The following is a 6,046-nucleotide window of genomic DNA, read 5'->3' as shown; positions in this document are numbered from 1 at the left end:
CTTTCAGCGATGACCTCAATTCCTGTTTTCTTTTTCCTTTTTTTTTTTTTTACTCTTTCTCAGTTTCATTTCGCAGAGAGGCAGAGTTTGAGCATGGATGAATGTGGATGAATGTGGCTGTGTGTTTGGTTAGATTCACTCTCTGTAGAAATGTGCACTACTTTTATGCAGTGTTAAATGTAATGTGGCAGGCATTTTCTTCCTGAGCTAACTGTTTTAAATTGCACATCTGGTTTATTGCTTTGAGTCTACACAGTTGATTTATTCTATTTAAGGTTTGATAAACCTCAAAGAAGTATAGGGTAGCAATTGTAGTACCCAAATTGCTTCCCAATGAATAAAACAATGTTGACTCTCTCATAAAAATACAGCAGCATGACAGTTTTATCTATCCAATCAACCGTACCTTGCCAGAAAGAAAAGTCATTGATAGAATTAGTGACAAAGCTTTCTAGTGACTGCCTCTCTAAAGATTAAGGACACACGATTACAGAGCTGGTCATTTTTCCCACGGAAATTTGTGAGGTTGTAAGCAGCCTTTTGTAAATCAGAGAACATCTTTTCAATCATCCTTTTCATCAACAGATGAATAGAGAGAGAGAGTGATCGTGTTTTTCCTTTCAGTGCCTGGTTCTTGTGTTACCTTACTCATAATTTAAAGGATGAAGCAATAGAACTCAGTTTCTGTCAGTGTGTTTAAATTTCAAAGAGAGACATGTTTTAATACATGATGGCTGGAACTGTGGTACACAGAGGACGAATTATTTTGTGAGGTGGTTTTCTTGTGACATTCAATTTGTGCCTATCTTTGCTTTTCTAAGCAAATCATCAAAATATTCTGCCTGTCTTGTCCTGTATATACTGTACATAGACAAAAGTTTTTTTGTTGTTTTTTTCTTCATTTAATAATATTGCGCTCTTGTGTCTTTTGCTCATTTTCTTTTTATTTTTACAGTTCCTTGTGTTTAAGTCTCAGGATGTTTGTTAACAGATTACTATTCAATTTTAGGTATTCATGATTAAGATGTTATGAGAGCCTCAACCTGACATAGCCCACAAAGAAATCTCATTTCATACAGTAACTTACCAGCACACTACCTGCATTCTAATGACTAATTTTCTCTCTATGTCAGTACGGAGGAAATTGGGGTAATTGAACTTTTATTCATGATTCAGATGCTCTGTTCTAGAATGTTCTTAGATGTCAGAATTTAAATTGGGTGACCTTATGTTTCACTTAGACTAAGGTAGTAATCTTATACATGAGCAACACATTTAAATTAATAAACAAACCTAAATTCAGACAGCCAATAAAGACTATTACACTTCGCAGCACAAGAAAAATAGATCACAATGTGACCAATAAAGGGCGTGTTTCCAACATCTGTAGCTTCTCATTTTTAAGACACTATTAAGAGGTCAGTGACCATGATCTCAAGGATGCAGTACACTCTGTTCATCTTGTTTTCAAAAAGGTTTGTAGTTCAAATAATTTCATGATGCTAGTGAATTATGTTGCATATGCTACAATAAACAGGGTCTTTTCTCATTCACCTCCATGAGTTTGACTAAATATCTCATGGGTTTTGTCATAAGGCTTCACCTCCTTAGTTCACAGAGACATGTGGTCAGTGCAGCTCATTTGATTATACATTGTATGCAGTAGTCATATACTTTCTCCTTTATGACATATTCTGGAAGTCTTTTTAAAATAATTACAATTTTTTTATACTGAATATGATGAGAAATATTTATATGTATTTTGGTGCTAAACTGAGAGAAACAACCTGAAGATCCAACCTATGTGTTCAATCTAAAGAAAAACACACTTTAGTCCTGTGTTGAGATAACCCTCCTGAGAAATGTTTAATAAATGACAATCACTTAAATTGGAATAATTCAGACTAGAACACAGATTTACAGTTCTATAGGTTTACATTGCTACAGTGGGGAAAAACTCAGTTTTCACATACATGTTGCACATTATTACCTCTCCATTCATTTACCATACACAAGCATGTATGCATGAATGAAAATCACAGCATACTACCATACTTCAGTGTATCAAATACTTCAGTCAGTCTCTGAAGTCGTCATGGCAACTGCAGCCCAAAAGTGCGGAGGTGTAGGTGACACAGCAAACTACTGTGCTTCTGTGATACCACGATTAAAGCAAGCCCAGCACTATCAAAAATGAATCCCTGTCCTTCGCTGCATCAAATCAACATGGACGAGTTTCAAAAAGTAAAAAAAAAAACCCAAAACAATCAAATATATATTCTCTGCCCTCATATTCTCTGCCAGTTACTTTTCAAAACAACAACAACAACAACAACAACAACATCAAAGACTTTTTGTGCTGATTTCACAGTCACTAAAATAGTCATTTCATGTAGAACTTGTAGGTCTGAATTGATGTCTTAAATGAATTGTTCTTGAATAGAAAGTTTTAATGATACCTTAGACACTATCAAGCACTGATTAAGCATAATGGAAACAATACACGAGGGGCTCATTTTCATAAGCCAAATGCAAACCAATTTAATTTTTAATGCTGGATGGGTAGATCAAGGTAATCACTGAGATGACATTTGTTCCAAATACTGAATGCTCTTTCTGAGATAATGTATTTTGCATCTTTTTTTTATTTCATTTTTGTAAATGATCATCTGTCTTGATAAAATCTGCACAAGGGTAAATGAGCATGCAGCTATAATCATGATTCTGCAGCCAGTGCACTTGAAACACACACCATGCCAGATAAAGAAAGACATGCTGTTCAGACAGATAATCCCAGCATCATTGTGGATTATTCCAGTATCCATAGTAAAACTGCTTTTCTGCAGAGCAGTAAAACCATTAAATAACCACAAAAGATTATTATTCTTATCCTAGCCTTTCACTGGCACATCAGGCTTGCCAAGTACATCTCATGCTCTGGTGGCCACTGTGCTTGTATCTACAGTTTCAATTTTACACACTCACATGCACGCACGCACGCACACACACACAGGCACATGCATGCACTCAGGTTTAATTTTGACCACTAAAATAAATCTTTGTTGTCACAGTGTTTTCCTGGCCTTAATGTGACCGTGTATAGCGGCCAGAAGCAAGCCTATTCAAAGACAAACACTCTCATCTTTGTGATTCTCATTGTTCATTTTGGGTCACATTGTGCTGCGCTCATACATTCTGTACGTCCTCAACCTCAGAGGATAATCCTCACTGTACGTCTCTGATTGATGCAATCATTACCGATGTGTTTTTTTGGAAGACATGATGAAACAGTTGTCAGATTTCCTTTTTGGGGGTGTAGTGGCCCTGTGGCTTTATCTCCATCATCCCTAGCTGTAGAAACAGCTCTTTAGAGAGGACATCAGGACATTAAATCACTGCAGGACACTTGAAGAGCCCGCAGCAGGAGCCCTGAAACACAGCACCAGGAGGAGTCTATAATACTGTCTATGCTCAGGTGGAGTTTCAGCCAATTCAGTTGTTTAATCAAGGACAACAACCAACTGCATGTGTGGGTTAGTGTCAGAGCATTTATTTGTGGGAAAGCTTGTAACGTAAAACATTTCAAACAAAATTATATTACTTTTTTTCCTTTTGTATTGTTTTCCTCACTTGTTGTAATGGTTCACCAGCTGCTACCGGGCTTAGTATTAGAGAGAATATTTATATCCCCATGTATAGCTTTTTATCGCCATATGCATCAGAGACTTCCTAAACCTGTGATCCAGAATCAAAGCATAGTGACCCATACTCAGTTTACCAGAAACATATATCACCCTGCCCTAAAACATAGCACTCTAATAGCACTCTAGTGACTGCAAACTTTTCATAACGAGATCTCCTTGAAACAAAAGAATGGTTATGATTTCTATTAATAATTGTGTTAGACAATGTTTGACATGATGTCACCCATTACATCTGAAAACATGCAGTGCACAAATAAAAAAAAATGAGAGGAACGGAGAGTAAAAAACATTCTAACAACAAAGACACTATAAATAATGAATTCTCCCCCATGGTTCATATGGAGGTGAAAAATGACAGATAGATCCTGAAATTCACTTATAGAACCACGGCACTATGTTGCTACATTGAGAAAAATGGGCCACCTTAAGAAAAGTGTTCTGTATGTTGAAAGTCAGGTCCTGCATTTCACGAGAGGTACACACATAAATGCCTGAGGATTCACAGATTGTGTTTATTCAGACAGTAGGACAGAAAAGGACATAACTTGAGTTTACACTGTTACATATTTCATCTTAGGTTGTCCCAGAGCTATGGCTGGTAAATTACTGGCTTGGAAAATATGGACATTTTTATGTGCCGGTAAGTAATGGGCTTTCCCTCACATGTTATTCTAATGTGTTTTTTTTTACATTCCATTGGATCTAATTACTCTGGATGCAGAGGAGCCTTTTAGAGGTTTATTATTTCCCTGGTAAACCGGCTTATGACGTTGGTTGTTCAGTCATAACTGTCAGGAAGCAACTGAAAGTGTGTAGCAGCAACAGGAACAAAGAGAAACTCAACCACAGATATGACTAATGAGACATGCACTGCTTATAACCTTACAAGCACCTGTTGGAGATTAAAGCACAAACCTGAATTCTAATGCCAGTGTAGCTTCAAAGGGAAAATTCACTTCTATTGTACAAGTGTATCTTAAGCCACCATTAAGTCAAATTTACTAATTATAATAATAGTAAAACCTTTTTTTTCTCAGAATGTCAGACACACTGTTTTATATGCCCAAAATAACCACTCTGTGATTGTATAGACCCCTCAGTGGCAATAGCAGACTGGAAAATAAGTTCTTTAACTTGTGATCTATAGCTTTAAGAGGGTGTGTAATGCCAAGGTTCCTAGAAGAGAACATCAATAGGATGCACTGCACCTTTAAAATAGCAATCCAACAAACAGTTGAAGGGGTCAGTGATAGAAGACTAGAAGAACTGACTCAAAATTAACCAACTCAAAAATTAGTCATCCTCATACTCAAAGCATCATCTTCACTTTTCTTAAGCTTAGGTATTCCTTTGTCCTCCTCAAAACTCAGAGGAGACAAAATCTGGCATTAGCTAAAAAAAAAAAGCTCTACAGAGAATTAGTTAATTCTATTGGGCAAAATAATTACGCATCTAAGTTAGCATTCACATGGGAAATTGGTCTACTGACCTAATCTATGTATGTATGTATGTATGTATGTATGTATGTATATATGTATGTATGTATGTATGTATGTATCTTTCCATCTATCTATCTCTGTTGATCCACCTATTTATCTATATACATATCTAATTATTTTACATAGTTTAACCATTTCTTTAATTGTCTCTGATTTAAATAAATGCAAATGTACACATTTAACAATATAAATAAAACATTATTCTAAAAGTGTAAACACAGTTTATACTAGAACTGAAAAAAAACAAAAACATTTGGTGATCACAAGTACTGAAACCAAACGTTTCAAAAATTAACAACACTTAAAAAAAAAAAAGTTTTATACATGTAATAAGTGTTTCTATAATTTTCAAAAACTTCTTCCTTAGCCCTCTCATTTATATTTAATTTACAAGTTAATGGTCATAATGGTCATAAGGACGTAAGAATAGCAGATAGCATATGGTCAATGTATAAATGTGATTTGACCTGTCTGTGAGTAACTCAGTTAAAAACAAGGTACTCCAAAGGAGGAAGAAAATTAATGAGCCTATGACATCAAATAGATATAGAAATGCAAGCTTGGAGTTACAACTCAGCTACATTAAAGGAAATAGGTACATTTTATGTTATTGCAGCCACAGGTTTAAATATTTATAAAGACATCATTAAGCACCTTCATTTGCATATGATGTAAAGTGATGCATCTCCACTTTTGATCATCATATATTAAAACATGTTAAAACCTTGCACACAGAGCTGGGCTAAAACATAAATAAATAAATGTGCATGTGCAGAAATAACCCGAGAAAATAAATTGTGTGGAATAAATAATGTCGCTGAGATCAAAGAATCAAAATGTCAG

Source organism: Chanos chanos, chromosome 3 (genome assembly GCF_902362185.1).
Source record: "Chanos chanos chromosome 3, fChaCha1.1, whole genome shotgun sequence".
NCBI lineage: Eukaryota > Metazoa > Chordata > Actinopteri > Gonorynchiformes > Chanidae > Chanos > Chanos chanos.
This window is presented reverse-complemented; position numbering follows the sequence as displayed.